We start from the raw sequence: 17,931 nt of genomic DNA, 5'->3' as shown, positions 1-17,931 counted from the left end.
GGGTTCAGGGGTGCGGGAGGGAGAGCCCCAGGAGTTGGGCCACTCTGTTTATCTGGGTTGGGGAGGATGTAGGGGATCCCCCAAGCCCTGGTCTGTCTAGGTGTCTTTCTGGGGGGTGGGAGTGTGTAGAAAATCACCCAGCCCTGGGCCAGTGTGACTGTCTGGGCTGGGGGAGGGTGGGGTGTAGGGAATGCCCTAGGCCCTGGACCCATCTGTTTCTGTCAGGGGCAGTGGAGGATCCCCATGGCGGCTCTGTCTCTGGAGGGAAGAGGGGGAACCCCAGGCCGCTCTGGGTCTCTGTCGGGAGGGGGGAGGGAAAGATGGAGCCCCCAGGCATCAGCCACCTCTGGGGCAAAGGGAGGTTTAAAACCCCAGGCCCCGGCTCCGCGGGGAAAGCTCCACAGGAACCGGCCCAGAAGAAGCCTCAGGCCACGGTTCTGCCTGCGCAGGTGCAGGGGAGGCGGGAGACACCCGGGGCCCAGGCTCGGCTGGGGGGACAGAGGCCCGGGAGCCCGGCCCGTACCCCTCTGCCCCTGGACTCCTTACCGCCTTCTCCGCCTCTCGGGACAGCAGCTGGGCCTGTCGCGGCCCCGAGCCGCAAGCCCAGCCGGCTCCGCACGCCGCGGCGCCTCCCGCTCCGACCGGGGACGGTGGGTGAGCAGCTCGGTGCGGCGGGGTGCACCTCCCTCAGAGCCCCATAGTCCCCCTCTGCCTGCGCCCCGCCCCTCGCGCCCCAGCGCCCAGCCGCTCCGTCACCTCCCTGCGACAACCCGAGGCGGGGCAGGGCGCCGCCATCACCCCCTCACGTGACCAGGGAGCAGCGGCGCGACACCCGCTTTACGGCGGGGCGGGGCACAGGGACTGGAACAGCGATAGAGCGGGGGTGGGGGAGTGTGAAAGGCTGGCGGGGCCACGCTGAACGGGGGGGGGGGGGGCTAGGGTTGGTGTTGTGTGGGATGCGGTCAGGGGCGTGGGGGGAGGTAAGAGCTTAGAGGGGGGACGAGTATAAACTTTTGGGGGGGATGAGGTCAGTGTTATGGGGTTGGGGGACAGTGGTTTGGGGTATAAGTTAGCAGTGGGGGGATGAGATCAGTGTTATGGGGCTGAGAGGGGGTGGTTTGGAGTATAAGTTAGCAGTAGGGGGATGAGATCAGTGTTATGGGGTGAGAGGGGTGTTTTGGGGTTTAAGAGCAGTGAGGAGATGAGGGTCAGTGTTATGGAGGTGAGGGGTGGTTTGGGGTATAAGTTAGCAGTAGGGGGATGTTTCAGAGTAGCAGCCGTGTTAGTCTGTATCCGCAAAAAGAACAGGAGTACTTGTGGCACCTTAGAGACTAACAAATTTATTAGAGCATAAGCTTTCGTGGGCTACAACCCACTTCTTTGGATGCATATAGAGTGAAACAGATTGAGGAGATATATACACACACATACAGAGAGCATGAACAGGTGGGAGTTGTCTTACCAACTCTGAGAGGCCAATTAAGTAAGAGAAAAAAAAACTTTTGAAGTGATAATCAAGATAGCTCAGTACAGACAGTTTGATAAGAAGCAAGTGTGAAAATACTTACAAGGGGAGATAGATTCAATGTTTGTAATGGCTCAGCCATTCCCAGTCTTTATTTAATCCTGAGTTGATTGTGTCTAGTTTGCATATCAATTCCAGCTCAGCAGTCTCTCGTTGGAGTCTGTTTTTGAAGTTTTTCTGTTTTAAGATAGCCACCCTCAGGTCTGTCATAGAATGGCGAGACAGGTTAAAGTGTTCTCCCACTGGTTTTTGAGTATTATGATTCCTGATGTCAGATTTGTGTCTATTAATTCTTTTGCATAGAGACTGTCCGGTTTGGCCAGTATACATGGCAGAGGGGCATTGCTGGCACATGATGGCATATATCACATTGGTAGATGTGCAGGTGAACGAGCCCCTGATGGTATGGCTGATGTGATTAGGCCCTATGATGATGTCACTTGAATAGATATGTGGACAGAGTTGGCATCGGGCTTTGTTACAAGGATAAGTTCCTGGGTCAGTGTTTTTGTTCAGTGATGTGTGGTTGCTGGTGAGTATTTGCTTTAGGTTGGGGGGTTGTCTGTAAGCGAGGACAGGTCTGTCTCCCAAGATCTGTGAGAGTAAAGGATCATCTTTCAGGATAGGTTGTAGATCTCTGATGATGCGCTGGAGAGGTTTTAGTTGGGGGCTGAAGGTGACAGCTAGTGGTGTTCTGTTATTTTCTTTGTTGGCCCTGTCTTGTAGGAGGTGACTTCTGGGTAATCGTCTGGCTCTGTCAATCTGTTTTTTCACTTCAGCAGGTGGGTATTGTAGTTTTAAGAATGCTTGATAGAGATCTTGTAGGTGCTTGTAGGGGGATGAGGTCAGTGTTATGGGCGTGAGAGAGGGGTTGTTTGGGGTATAAATTAGTGGTAAGGGGATGAGGTCACTTGTGGAGTGGGAGGAAGGGTGATTTGGGGGTACAAGTTAGCTGTGGGGGGATGAGGGTCAGTGTTATGGGAGTGGGGTAGGAAAGGCCTGGGATGAGTAAGAAGAGAAATAATTATTAGTGGGGCGAGAGTCAGTGTTGTGAGTGGGCAGGGAGAGGTAAGGGCTGAAATGATGGGGATGGGATTAGCCCTGGCTTTTTTGGGTAAAGGCAGGTAAAGGGTTGCCATTGGTCAGAGAGGTTAGGGGTTGAGCTTGTTGAAATCTTGCTGGAGAGATAGTGAGGCTGGGGTGCATGCAGTAGTGGTACTAAGCACACACACACACACACACACACTAAGTGATTGCTTAAGGCCCCTAGCAGGTCATGGGGCTCCTGATTTAGCACTACCCTCCAAATACCACTAATCTTATTTAACATGGAGTTTTGAACAAGCTATATTGTTTGGTTTGTGGAAATAAAAAATACTTTGTGCACTGGGAGGTGAGGGGTAAGGAGAGGGCCTCCAATGGACCAGCACTGCCTCTGGGTGCATGGCCTATCCTTGGGGGCTGATACTTTTTAATTTGAAACATTATCATGTTTTATTGGTGTCTGTTTCAAAGGATCCCACCCCCATGAAGTACTTTGGGGTACTGGGTGTTTGATTTCTCTTCCCTTCCCTGCCCCCCCCTTCCTTGGGGAAAGGAGGAGAAAAATGGAGGAGGGAGAAGCGCCAAAAAAACCGTTTCAAAGTTAATTTTTTAAAATAAAAATACTTGTGAAAAATGTGGACTGAACAGAAAATTACACCTTTTAGAAACCTGCAGAATGAAAGTGATTTTTAATTTTTTTTCATTTTTCACCAGTCCTAGCTAAGAGCGGGCTGGATGTGGTGTCAGGATTGTTGAATAGCAGTGTTAGATTGGCAGGTATGTGAGAAGGTAGCTTCAGTGTTTAGTATTGTTTGGTGGGAGGGATGCTTATGGTATGAGTGGAGGTGAGGAAGGTGCTGGGGGAGGGGGTCAGGGTTTAATGTTCTTGGGTGGTTGATTAAGAGGAGGGCACGGAGAAGCTCAGTATTTTGCACTCTTGGTGTCTGTGGTGTTAGCTTTGGAAGAGATGAGGAAGGGGTTGGGGATAAGTTTATGGTTTAATATTGTGATGGACACTGGAGGAGTGAATTGTTGCCTGGCTCATGGTAAGGTTTATAGCAGGTTTACAGCAGTAGGATGACCGCTAGTAATGCATGGAGTTTTCTAGATGCTGAAGTCAGGCGAAGAAGAGGCACAAAAATTTCTGGGTGCTGCTGTCATCTCCTTGGAAAGAGCAGCAGGAGAAAGCCTAAAGTGTTACATCTGATACTGATATGGCAACTTTCATTCCTAAAGGGTTTCACAAAGTATGGGCTAAGGGTTCTCACAACAAAAATTTTGGTGGCCTCAGAATGCCGCCCAGGGGTGGCAGATCCTTCCCAAAAGTGGGGGGGGGGCAGGGCTCCCCGTGGTTCCGCCCCTTCTGCCCGAGGCCCTGCCCCTGGCCAAGCCAGATCAGGCAGGGAGCTGTGGACCCTCCACCTGCCTGGGGTGGGGGAGCCGAGAGCAGTCCCCAGCCTGTGTCCCCGTGCCACCGGCCCCTCCACCCAGGGCAGGTGGAGGGTTTGCGGCTCCCCACAGTTGCCAGTGTGGCTCGCTCGGGCCGGGGAATGGGGCATTGGAGCCACAACTCGGCCATGGTAAGAGCCACACAGCCGAGCAGCTGTGGGGAGCTGTGGTGCGGCCCTCCACCTGCCATGGGCAGGGGGCCTAGGGGGCAGGGGCATGGACCAGGGGCTGCTCTCAGCCCCCTCACCCTGGGCAGGTGGAGCGTCCACGGCATGGTGCCCCATGCTGCCCGGACTCCACAGCCAGGCTCCAGCTGCCAGCCTGGCTGGGTGGGGAAGGGAGGCCCATGGCAGAAAGTGGACAGTTGGGAGGGCCATGGCCCCCTGACCCACCCCCCCGTTCCAACGCCCTTGGTGCGGACACAAACTCTTGCTGGTGGCCACTGACAATTTTTCTTAATACTTAATTAACTTTAGGAAAAACAAATACATATGCACATATACATGTCCAAATCATTGTAATTTATTTATGTAGGTTGGGTTTTTTGCACACTCAATAATAAAAATAATATACAGTTATCTCTATTCTTTACTGGACCGAAACAGAAATAAGATGCTTTGAATGTCTGTCTTTTTGTTGTTGTTTGTTTGTTTTGTTTTTAAGGGACCACTGTGATCATCTGGTCTGACACTGCATCACACAGCCACAGGACTTCCCCAAATTCCTGTTTGAACTACAGCTTATCTTTTAGAAAAACATCCAATTTTCTTCATTTAAAAATGGGTATAGAGAAGCCTTTTGTAAGTTGTTTCAATAGTTACCATCCATTGTTAAAATCTGCTCCTTATTTCTAATCTGCATTTGTCTGGTTCCACTTCCAGCCATTGCATCTTGTTATGCTTATATCTGCTAGACTAAAGAGCCCTCTGTGACACCATGGCACCCCAATATTCATCACTGTCATGTAATTAGAATATGTTTTGTACACAGTATGCCTTGTGAGGTATCATTCTAGAAGTCTTGATCTGCTAGACAGTAATATCTCGTTGGATTGTATGTGCTATTGTCATATATGTAGTTATTAAACTTAGCTATGTATTTGTTACTGAAACTCGTTGTGAGGTTGAAAACACCCATAAGCAGCCTTTCAGGTACAACAGTAAAAAGGCCAAACAATGTTAATGGCTTATTGAGGAAATGCATACAAACACAAGGATTAGCCCAAGAACTGTGTACAATAGAAACCTCTCAGAGATAGCACTACACAATGGGAACTGTTTGACCCACATCACAGCAAAAGAGCTTTCCAGCAAGTGGGAAGAAGATATAAAAGGGGGAAAATATCATCATGGGACCTCACTCTTCCTACAACAACACACCTGATGGGCAAGGACTGAACTGTGGGAAGTGATGGTCCCAGGCTAGAGGGCTTTTTAGCCTGTGTATGAAAACCTGAGAAAGCTAAGGCAGCTTGTTTATCCTTAAGAATCTGCCAGCTTGTTTATCACTCATGGTGAGAATTTGCTAATTCATATCCTACCGATCTAGTGTGTTAAGCTCAGTTTGCGGTTTTGTTTATTTACCAAGGTAATCTGTTTTGATCTGTTTGCTATCACTTATAATCATTTAAAATTTATCTTCTGTAGTTAATAAATTTGTTTTTGTTTTGTGTGGAAATTATAACTTGGGGCAGAAAGCTGTTGCATATCTCTCTCCACATTGAGGGAGGGGGCAGATTTTATGAGCTTACACTGTACAGTTCCCTGTGCACTGCAAGACGGTATAATTTTGGGTTTACCCTCCAAAGGGGTGTGCATGCCTTAGCAACTGTGAGGTGCCTTAGCTGAGTCTTCCATGCAGAGCTGATCTCAGCAACTTTGTGTGAAGCTGCAGCTGGGTGTGATAAGAGCTTGGCAGCTTATCACAGCACCACAGTGTGAAAGGGAGCTCAGGCTGGTGGGTTAGGCGGCCTCAGTGGTACTGCAGTTGCAAGTGGCACCCTGGGGGGAACCCATCACACCCTCTATTACCAAATATTTGTTCCTCATGAAGGCACTTACAGACTGTAATCAAATCACTCCTGTTAAAAGAGATATGCTCAGATGATCCCAACAGATGAATGACACCCCATACTGCAGAGAAAGGTGAAAAATTCCTAAGGGCCCAACCAGTCTGACCTGGGGGGAAAATCCTTCCCAGCCCCAAATCAGGTGACCAGTAAGACCCTCAGCATGTGAACAAGGTACACCAGTCAGGCATCTAAAAAGAGGATTCATTGTACCAGTTCAGAGCACCAGTCCACCCTGTCTAGTGTCCTGTCTCCAACTGTGGCCAGTCTCTGATTCTTCATAGGAAGATGGGAGAAACAAAACAGAATATATTCCTTCCTTACTGCTGCTAGTGACCAGCTAAAACCCTGAAGCATCAGATTAGATTAGTCATCTTTATGCAGAGTTGCAGATGTTAGCATATTGAGTGCTATGTAGGCAAACTCATGAAAGAAGGAGTTGAATGGGAATCATAGATTCACAGATTCCAAGGCCAGAATAGCCCACCAGAACCATCCAGCATGAGCTCTTCCACACACAGTCTGCAGAATTGTACAAGTGCTTCTAGATCAAGTCATGGAATTGTTCAACTATGTAATTGAGATGGAAAACTCTTCAACAATTTAATACAGTATGTCTTTTTTTATACCAGATAATGATCCAGTGACATGTATCTTATAGATCAATCTTGTTGAGTAAGCATTACAAAATGTTCACGAGAACTACAGGTTTAAGGCTTGAGAAAGTATTAATGAAAATTATCAGTTTAGATGAGAGTTTTTATAGCAAGGAAGAAATTATTAGATGACAATAATAAGTTTAATTGAGGACTGAAACAATGAACAAGCGCTGTCTTAAGTCTAAACAGTCAGGTGGTCTTTGATAGGGTAGAGTGGGGGTTTTCTTTCTAACCACGTTGAAAAAAATCGGATTTGGATTTTTTTTAAACTAACATTTTCTTCATACAGTTGCATACACAAGATTATTAAAATCAGAGCCAATATGATGTTCTTGAACTCCAATTAAAAGTTAGTTTTATACAGTTGCAGATTCTTTTCAAAAGCAAATATAAATGGCAAAAATCCAGACAACTGGAACACTGAATAACCAAAAACAACAAGGAGTCCTTTTGGCACCTTTGAGACTAACAAATTTATTTGGGCAGCTTATGCACAAATAAATTTGTTAGTCTCTAAGGTGCCACAAGGACTCCTCGTTGTTTTTGCTGATACAGACTAACATAGCTACCCCTCTGAAACTAGTAGGCCTGTAGTGGTAACTTTGGCACCTATGGGGTTAGATGGCAGCTGAGCAATTGTTTTGATAATGTCCCTAAAGAAGCAGTTAGGTGTCTAAGTACCTTTGTGGATCTAGCTCTAAGGGCTTGATTCAACATCCATCAAAGTCAATAGAAAATCTCTCATTGAGTTCAGTGGGCTTTGGATCAGGCCCTAGTTGACTTTGCACGGAAGAAGGGCTATACAGCTAAACTAACTATACACAAAGCACTGTACATACACAAAGTAAACAAAGTGAAAAATAGAGGAAAAAAATATTTCTCCTTTCCTTGCTAGTTACAGTCATTGTAGGTGTTATGGGCCTGATCCAAAGCTCACTGAGGTCAATGAGAATCTTTCCACTGCCTCCAACTGATCAGGCTTTGTTTTAATTAATATACAAAAAACGGACGCCATTTAGAGTACATACCCTCTGCTCCTCCATTCACAGGCACACATTTTACCGTTACCATAACTGCACCCCAGTCCATACCCCCCCTGTCATAACTCTGCCCCCCAACACACCTTTTTCCACACACCCCATTACCAATCTACCCTTTCCTAACCCTCTGTTTGATGTAGTTGTGTGTTGCGTTGAGACAAGGTAACCTGATAAAGCGAGTGATAGGCGGCTGACATTGCAAGGGGGACATAGTTATGGCTGCAGTGCACAGACTGTGGTGTACAGCTGTTTTGGCAACAATTAAGTGTGTGTGTCTGTGGGAGGAGTACAGGATATGTACTATTAGGTGTCGTAATCTTTCATTTTCTTGCTTTTGTGTCAGATATGCTATGTATGTAGAGCCTTGTTACTGCTTCATAAAGCTTTTTGCATACCAATTTCCTATTTTTTAATTGTTTAAATGAAGAGTGGGCCTTTCAAGTGTGAGGTGGCTTGGGGGCAAACTGAGGAGTAAAAATGCAGCTGTATATAGACCTTCTTCTATTATGTGTATCTGATCATGAAACTCTTCTCTCTTGTGCCTGAAATGGAACATAAAATCTTTCCCAGCTGTAGTATAAAATCTGACAGAAAAGCATGGCTTCTGAAGTTCTGAGGAAGAAAGGCTTAGGCATGAACCAGATCACAAAGTTTGTGTGTCAGCAGTCCTTGGCACAATGATTATCATAACTGAAAGTTAAAGGCTAACATTGACCCTAAATCTAGATTATTTCTTTTCAAAAACTACCAATTGCACCAGATCTAGTAAGGATGCACATGTCTACCAAATTTTATGCAAATAGACAATATTTAAAAAAATATATATATCAGCCAACAATGAAAGGTCAGATTACCCAGGAAATAAGTCAGTCAGAGCTCATTTTCAGAGCCATCCTATTGAAAATGTCTGAAGTGGGAAAAAATAAAACAAAAACTACACAGAAAATTCAAAGAGCATAAGAAAGTTCCTCCTCTACCTTGGTGGGTCCTGCGCTTATTGGCGGATTTGCTCGCTTCACAGATTCACCCTGTGGGTCAGGAAACAGTCCAGAGACCTTCCCTTCTGGTAGAAGCTATAGTCCAGGTCAATTCCTCCTGTGTTTGATCAGGAGTTGGGAGGTATGGGGGGAACCCGGGCCCACCCTCTACTCCGGGTTCCAGCCCAGGGCCCTGTGGACTGCAGCTGTTTAGAGTGCCTCCTCGTACAGTTGCATGACACCTACAACTCCCTGGGCTACTTCCCCATGGCCTCCTCCTAACACCTTCTTTGTCCTCACCACCGGACCATCCTCCTGATGTCTGATAACGCTTGTACCTCTCAGTCCTCCAGCAGTACACCTACTCACTCTCAGCTTCTTGCACACCTCTTGCTCCCAGTTCCTCACACATACTTCCTCTCCTCTGGCTCCCCCTGGCTTGACTGGAGTGAGCCCTTTTATAGCATCAGAGGGGCCTTACTTAGAGTTAGGTGCTTAACTGCCTCACCTGACTCTTAACAGGTTAATTGGAGTCAGGTGGTCTATTAGCCTGGAGCAGCCCCTGCTCTGGTCACTCAGGGAACAGAAAACTACGTATCCAGTGGCCAGTATATCTCCCTTCTGCTACTCTGCTGTCCCCAACTGGTCTGGGTCTATCACATATCCCTCCCCCCTGCTCAACACCAAGGGGTTGGGCAGCTTGGGATGCCAGACAGTGTACACATGATAAGCCATCGGCGTTGCCATGGCGACTCCCTGCTCTGTGCTGTATGCGGAACTGGAAAGGTTGGAGGGATAAGAACCACCTGGTTACCCTTGTGTTCTTTTCCTTGTTCCGTTGCAGCCATTGAAGAGGGGCATGGTCGGTCATGAGGACAAATCTGCGCCCCAGCAGGTAGTAATGCAGCGTTTCCATGGCCCATTTTACAGCGAGGCATTCTCTCTCTACCACTGCATATTTTTGTTCCCTCGGAAGGAGTTTCCTGCTGAGGTAGAGAATTGGGTGTTCCTCTTCCCCAGCCATCTGCGACAGGACAGCCCCTAGCCCCACCTCGGATGCATCTGTCTGAAGGATGAATTCCTTGATGAAATCCGGGGCTATCAATACGGGGTTACTGCAGAGGGCAGTCCGTAGGTCTGCAAATGCCCTCTCTGCTGCGTCAGACCATCTGACTGGATCCGGACCACGAGCCTTCACTAAGTCCGTTAGGGGACTTGCCCTTGTGGCAAAATGGGGAATGAAACGCCGGTAATACCCCACCACTCCTAGGAATGCTCGGACCTGCTTCTTACTACTTGGTCGTGGCCAATTTTGGATGGCCTCTAACTTGTTCAGTTGAGGTTTCACCAGACCTTTTCCTACCACGTAGCCAAGATATTTGGCCTCTGTGAACCCCACAGCACACTTAACAGGATTTGCCGTAAGGCCAGCTCGCCTGAAGGTATCAAGGACCGCCCCCACCTTCTTCAAGTGGGTTTCCCAGTCTGGGGTATGAATCACCACGTCATCCAAGTAGGCCGCAGCATAACTGGCATGGGGGCGTAATAACCTGTCCATGAGGCGCTGAAAGGTAGCTGGGGCCCCATGTAGTCCAAAAGGAAGGCCCATATACTGGAAAAGACCCTCTGGTGTAGAGAACGCCGTCTTCTCCTTTGCATCTTCAGCTAGGGGAATCTGCCAGTACCCCTTTGTCAAGTCTAGGGTCGTTAAGTACCGGGCATTCCCCAGACGGTCTACTAATTCGACTATGCAGGGTATAGGGTAGGCATCAAACTGGGATACCTCATTTAGTCGCCGGAAGTCATTACAGAACCTCGTGGTGCCATCAGGTTTGGGCACCAACACTATTGGGCTGGACCACTGACTGTGAGATTCTTCAATGATCCCCATCTCCAGCATTTTCCTGACTTCTGCTTTTATTTCCTCCCTTTTGGCTGCTGGCACCCGGTAGGGCCTCATTGTTACTCTGGCCCCAGGGTTCGTGACGATGTGATGATATGTCCCAGTTGTGCGACCCGGCTTTGTTGAGAATACATCTTGATATTGGGCAATCATCTCAGCTACCTCTTTCTTCTGGGCTGTCGTTAGATCGGGAGACACCCTCACCTGTCCAGGGTTTTTGTTCCCTGGGTGTAGGTCTTCCCGAACCACTGTGCACGCCTCTCGGATATGCCAGGGTTTCAAAAGGTTGACATGATATATCTGTTCTAGTTTTCGACGTCCCGGTTGTCGCACCTTGTAATTTACTTCCCCTACAGGTTCAACTATTTCGTAGGGCCCTTGCCACTGGGCCAACAGCTTACTTTCGGCCATGGGTACCAGTACCATTACTCGGTCACCGGGCTGAAACTGACGAACCTTGGCTTGACGATTGTAGTAGGTTTGCTGGGCCTCTTGGGCCTTTTCTAGGTGCTCCCTCACTATGCGAGTGACCCGGGCTATCTGGTCCCTCATCTGTAGCACATGCTCTCTTATGTTCTTCCCCTCACTGGGTTCCTCCTCCCAAATTTCCTTGGCTATGTCCAGGATGCCTCGGGGGTTGCACCCACATAACAGCTCAAAGAGGGAGAATCCAGTTGAGGCCTGAGGTACCTCCCGGATAGCGAACATAAGGTAAGGTAGTAGGGTGTCCCAGTCCTTCCTGTCCCGACTTACCACCTTCCTTATCATAGCCTTGAGGGTTCGGTTAAAGCTTTCTACCAACCCATCAGTCTGCGGATAATAGACTGAAGTTCTCAGGGTATGTATATGGAGCAGGGTACAGAGGTCCTTCATTAGCTTCGACATAAATGGGGTCCCTTGGTCTGTTAATATCTCCTTTGGTAGCCCCACTTGGGCAAAGATCCCCACCAACTCCTTAGCTATCGTTTTAGAGGCTGTGTTTCGCAAGGGGACAGCTTCTGGGTAGTGAGTAGCATAATCCAGAATGACAAGTATATATTGGTGGCCCCGGGCTGTCTTCTCCAGGGGTCCCACTAGGTCCATGGCTATTCGCTCGAAGGGGACCTCTATGATGGGAAGGGGTACTAAAGGTGCCCTCAAGTGGGGACGGGGACTGTGCAGCTGACACTCCGGGCAGGAGGCACAGTACCTCCGCACTTCATGTACTCCGGGCCAGAAGAACCATCGTAGGACCCTGGCCAGGGTCTTCTCTACCCCCAAATGTCCCCCAAAAAGATGACTATGGGCAAGACTTAATACAGCATTCTGGTGTTTTTGAGGTACTAGAATCTGCTGTACCTTCTGCCCTTGTACTGGTGCAACCCGGTATAAGAGATCCTTCTTCATTATGAAGTAGGGTCCTGGTCCCTGGATTTTCCCTTCCAGGGGGACCCCATCTATTTCAGTCACCTCCTTCCTAATGTTGTCGTACCTTGGGTCTTCTGCCTGGTCCCGTCCAAAATTTCCTCTCCCGGGGCTAATCTGCCCGAGATCTAGGGGGCCAGTCTCTGTTGCCTCTACTGGTTCAGAAGTGTTAGGGTGGGGGTCAGACTCAGGTGCTTCTCCCTCCTGGGTGGCCTCCTTTTCAGCTGCTCGGGTCCGCCTACCTACGAGAGCGACCCTCTGGCTTTGGGTCAGTATTCGGGTTCCCAAGGCCTTAGCAGCCCTCCTTTCCCTTTTTGTCTTTCTACCCTGTCTGGGAGTGGAGAACAAATCTGGGGATATTTCAGAGAAGACTGGGGGTTGACAGTCTACTGTGGATGCCTCACTAACTTCAGGGTTTCCCCCTTTCTCCAATCCCCTTACCAGGAGTAAGTCTCCAAACCCTGGGAAGTCCCTCCCTATGAGCACCGGGTATGGGAGTTTAGGGACTACACCTGCTGCTACCTCAGTAGTGTTCCCCTGAATCTTGATTTTTACTGGGATGGTAGGGTAATAACCAACTGTCCCAGGGACACAGGTTATCCCCGTATGCTTAGCCCACAGCAGCTGACTATGCTTCACGAGCTTCCCTGAGACAAGCGTGATAGCACTTCCCGAATCAACCAGTGCTGTGGTCTCTACCCCATTTAGTTTCACTGGTCTGGTATACATATGTGGGGTTAGTGAGACCCCCACAAGGTGGATTAGGGAGCATGGGTCTGCCCAGTTCCCCAGGTTACACTGCATAGGCTCCTCAGCATTGGGACACTGTGCAGCTATGTGTCCCCACTCCCTGCAGGCATAACATCTGTATGGAGCCCTAAGCGTTCCCCGGTCTCTTGGTTTGGGCAGTCTAACATCCCGATCCTCTTCTCCCTCAGTGCTCCGACTCTTTGTGGTCTCTAGTGGGCCTTCAGCCCCTCTCTTTTTCCACCTGGGCTCTCTTGGTGGCCCAGTCACCCGAGCTTTGGGGCTTGGTGCTGCTAATTTAACCCGGGGTGCCTCTTCCTTAACTGGTCGGGTCAGCTCCCTCGCCGTCCTTCGCCTCTCTACCAATGGATCCAGTGGCCAGTATATCTCCCTTCTGCTACTCTGCTGTTCCCAACTGGCCTGGGTCTATCACAATATCTACAGGCCACCTACTTTAGAGAAAAACAGGAATGTATGCCCTATTTTAGAACTCAATCTTAACTATAGGGACACTACCATGAGTCACTATAATATAGATACAATATTTTCAGATAGGAATTTGATTTTTTTTAAAGTTGACGGTGCATCTTTAACATAGACAGATGTGTATTTTTAATACTTGTGTGCTTAGTAAAATTACAGTAAAGGCATATTTTTCTGGAACACAAGACATTCAGATCAAAACAGATAATGGTTTCCTTCATCTTTGTTCCACTATACTAAGACTTCATGCTGGTGGTGGTTTTATTCAGACTGTTGCAAAGTTCATGCAACCATGAAAGCGTTAGTCATTTGGGGCTAAATTTAATCCTTGGGGTAAATTCACTGAAGTCAAGGAAGTTCCACCAAGGATGAATTTGGCCCTCAGTTTTCAGTATGGAGTGGAAGGACCTTAAGTGAAACACTTCAGATGGGTGAGGCAATACTGAAAGGCTTTTGTAATAACCTGTGCCAGATTACTGCTGTGTTTTTTTAACTTGGCAGCTTGCTTTCATTTATTGTCAGTACATCAACAGAAGGCTTTTTTTTTCAGTTTCTTCACGAAGAAAATGAAGTTGGATATTACATATTTGTCTTTTATAGTACTATTCATCTATTATCCTTCTGTCTGATATACATAACGTCATAGCAGTCAGAGACAGAAAATATTTATCAGGTCATTTTATTCCTCTGCCTGAATAGGATTGGTCCCTACAACAGTGTAATTTTAAATTACCCAAGTGATGGGGTTTCTACCATTTCCCTTTGGAGACTATTCTACAATCCAATAATTCTGATTGTTAAAACTAGTCATTCAGACTAAATTTATTTCAGTTGGAATTAGTGGTATTCTTTCTTCTGTCGTTTTATGCATCATTGAAGTGTAGTGGCTATGGCTTCGTTTATAAATGTTTCCCTGGCCATATTTATTTCATCCTCCAAAGTACTTTTACCTAACGTTTGCATAATTCTGTTATGATCAGCCACGGTGTGGTTGTTGAAAAACAACTGACCTGTTACTTCACTATGAAATATTAACAGATGTTTCCTCTGTACAACAGTGCTCTTGGATGGAATTTTGTTAACATTCAGGGATTTTGGAGGGTAAGATAGGATTATTTTAGGCATAGTAATGCAATGAAAGCCTTCAAGTCTCACAACATTAGTGTTATGAATACATGACTGTAAAGTATACTGAGTCATAACTGTATCAGATTTATAAATAAAAGATATGGTAAAAAGTTGTATCACTTGTTTTCACAAGCATCACAGACAAGGTGCTGATTTTGTGCACCATGATATAAATAGAATAGAAAACCGTTATTTAAAGCTGGCATATCTTGCATTTTGCAACACCCTGCAGAGTTGTTCACTTGCCTAATCTTAATCTTCAGTTTACTCTTCAAAATGAATGCTTGTGATGTGAGGCTACTTAACAGGAAGAATGACCTCATTCTGCCTCTTTGCTTCTGATTGCACAGTCTGTTTTCGAAAGGAAACAAGGGGCTTTATAGACCTGCCTTTTCGAAGACTTCAGAGCTATTCTGTTCCAGGAAGCAGCATAAGGAGCACCCTACAGTTGCATTCCAGAGTCTCTTTTTGATGAAAAACTTCTTGCATACGTTTGTTTATAGTGAAATGGCTTTTCCAGGTTTGGAAGATTTTACATATGTTGATGTTTTATTACTTTGATCAACTGAGGAATAACTGAGCCCTGGATTTCTCCATCTACAGTCAGCTCTTCAAGAAGCTTTACATTTCTATGAATGCTTTCATCACTTCCAGTAAAGAGAATAGACTAAAATACCCTTCAAAAAGTGACGTGTATGAACAAATAAAATTATTCCTCATAGACATTATTGTATTTCAAAAGATAAGAGAGTAATATTTGTTATCTGAATAGGTTAAATACTTGGGCTTAAATAATTTTAACTATGTGTGTTGATACATATTGATGTAAATATTTACAGTGTAGAGTGCAACATGCGCAAGGGATTGGCTAGTTACCAACTGAGGGTATCATTGTTTTAAGGACCAGTTTGATTATCACCAAGGAAAGTGATTAAAGTAAATTGTTTTGTACATTCTGAGTAGAAAGACAGAAGCTTTCATGCTTACATTTTAGTGATTTGAATTTCAGAACTGGGCAGTGATGTAGACTCAATAAACTTTGATTTGAATGATTGCCATAAAATGTTGCTGACCTGCCTTTAGCTTTGTTTCATTTTCAGTGAGGTTGTTCATATTTGGCCTTTTGTCATATGTTAGTTTAAAAGGTATTTGTTGAACTACAGGCCTCGTTTTAATGTGTTGTGGGTCACAAATATTACTTAATGTTAAGTATTATTTAAAGTAATTGCAAAGTGGCAATTGATATGAATAGTGGCTTGGCAGAATTAGATTTTTTTATTTTGATGCATAATATCAATGTTTATTTTACAGACAAGGTGGGTGAGGTTGTATCTTTTATCGGACCAACTTCTGTCTGGTGAGAGAGACAAGCTTGGTCTGATAAAACAGATCAAACAGAAGTTGGTCCAAGAAAAGATACCACTTCTCCCAATTATACACATCTTCAAGAACAGTTTAAGAGCACTTGTGATTTACAAAGCAATGTTTTTCAGATTTACAGATAGACAAAGTAAGAAAAATGCTGCTTGAGAACTTATTAGCGTTTTTTTTCCACACACTTTGTCTGTCTAATATCCTGGGACCAACATGGCTACAACTACACTGCATACAAATATTTATTGTAAGCATTTTTTAAAATTTTTGTTTATTTACATTTTCACAGTTGTGTGAAATTATGGTTTAAGCATATTTTTTTCTATTTTTATTTATTTAAATTTTCAGTTGTGGGAAATTATAGGGGGAATCACACAATGGGGGGCAGACAATTATTTAAACGATAGTAGACATTGAGATTCTATAAGATAAAGCTTTATAACCATTAAAACACAAAATATCAACATCACATTTCAAAATATACAAAGTAAATATCCTGAAATCAAATGCTAATAAGTTCTCAAGCAGCATTTTTCTTACTTTGCCTATCTGTAAATTTGGATTATTAGGAGTGAAAATATTTTTTCATTGGTGTGTGTGTGTACAGTGAAGTCAACGTTTACTGACATTTACAGACAAAAATCTAATCCTTTCAAGCCTAACAATAAATAAAAGTGGGACTGTGTAAAGTGCTGTCTGCAAAATGAAGTGCATACACTTTCTCCAGTGTTTTCAAGATTCTGGGAAAGCAATTCTGTGTAAAATCATTGCACAGAAAAACATGGCTTTGTAAATCACAAGTGCTCTTAAACTGTTCTTGAAGATGTGTATAATTGGGAGAAATACATCACATTCCCACTAATCTGCATATGGAGATGCATTTCTCCCTCACATCTTATCTTAAACAGATTTGTAGTGTTGCTACATGCTGTTAAACAGCTGTTATGTTTCCCCTGAAGTTGTCCTGCCTCTCAGTGGTGGGTGGTGTGATCCCTACATATAAACCATAGTCACCTGAGTAACTTTAATGAGACTACTCACAGGCCTAAGTATTTGCAGGGTAGAAACCATAGATTGTATACCAGTTTGTAAAGTGCACTGTGATATTCTCTCATGCAAGGCACCAGAAACATGTAAGATATTGTATGTAAACTTTATTTCTCATTCAGTGCTTTTTATTTTACATAACAGTGATTCAAAAGCATATTATTGAGAAAATAAAGTAAAAACTGTAGTGCACATGGGACAATTGTAAGTTTATACTGTACATCATGGATTTAAATATTAGTTAAGAGATCACAGTTGCAGATTGCAAGGAAACTGCAATTGATCAAATAGAGTTTGAGCCTGGGCCAGAGCCTGGGCCTGCAGGCCCTATTTGAACAAATTTGCTCTTGAAATCAATGAGGAAGGATGGCAGGATCAGACTCACATTGAATGGAATACAGCATAATTAGTAATGTAATGACCATTCGTGATTATACCTTGCAGCTCTCTGTTTTCAATAAATACCAACTTTCCTTTAAAATCTCTTGCAGATAATCTGTGATACATGTAGCTCCAGAGAGTTTGCAACAGACCTTTTCAAGATGTATCGAATGTCCCAACTAATGTCAACACCAGCAGCAAGTAAATGTATGAACATTTCTCTGGGCTTTCTTAACAGGGATTGTGTCCTTACACAGGAAGGATTGCCTTCTAAAGTGAATATGAATTTCTTTCTTTGAATGTAATGTTTTCTCATTGATTGAAAAGTCAAGATTTTACAGAGGTTTTTGTATAAAATTGTAAAGAAGAGAATATTTCAGCAGCCACTAATGTATATAAAATACAAATCTGTAATGTGTAAATATAGAAAACACTCACTCTTTGTGACCGTTCCATACAAACAGCTGTGTGATATTCTGACAATTGCCATTCCATGTGGTTGCACCGCTAACAGGAGCCTTGTCCGGTTGCCTTTTTCCCCAAAATGTCCCCCTCCATTCTTCACTTCACCTCATCAGTGAGCCCAGATCCCATCTCTAGACCCATCTCCTTTTGTGGATGAATGACTCTGTAGCAGGGTTCTCTCTTCAGTCTGCAGGCCTATGGCTCTAGTCTCTTCCAGTTCAATGTGTCAGGGATTCC

The 17,931-nt window shown here is 45.2% G+C and overlaps 1 protein-coding gene across 12 annotated transcripts in view; it reads right to left on the bottom strand.

Annotated features, from left to right (window-relative positions):
• The window catches only part of PHF20L1 (PHD finger protein 20 like 1), an 81,264-nt gene extending 80,573 nt beyond the window's left edge, over positions 1-691 (bottom strand). For all 12 annotated transcript variants that reach the window (XM_026646581.1, XM_026646575.1, XM_026646587.1 and 9 more), the window contains exon 1: positions 547-691. The gene's annotated coding sequence lies outside the window, so the exon portion shown is untranslated. The remainder of the gene's footprint in view (positions 1-546) is intronic.
• Between the last annotated feature and the right edge of the window lie 17,240 nt (positions 692-17,931).

The sequence above is a fragment of the Terrapene carolina genome, unplaced genomic scaffold (genome assembly GCF_002925995.2).
Source record: "Terrapene carolina triunguis isolate 2854851 unplaced genomic scaffold, T_m_triunguis-2.0 Scaffold58, whole genome shotgun sequence".
NCBI classification, from domain to species: Eukaryota; Metazoa; Chordata; order Testudines; family Emydidae; genus Terrapene; species Terrapene triunguis.
This window is presented reverse-complemented; position numbering and strand designations above follow the sequence as displayed.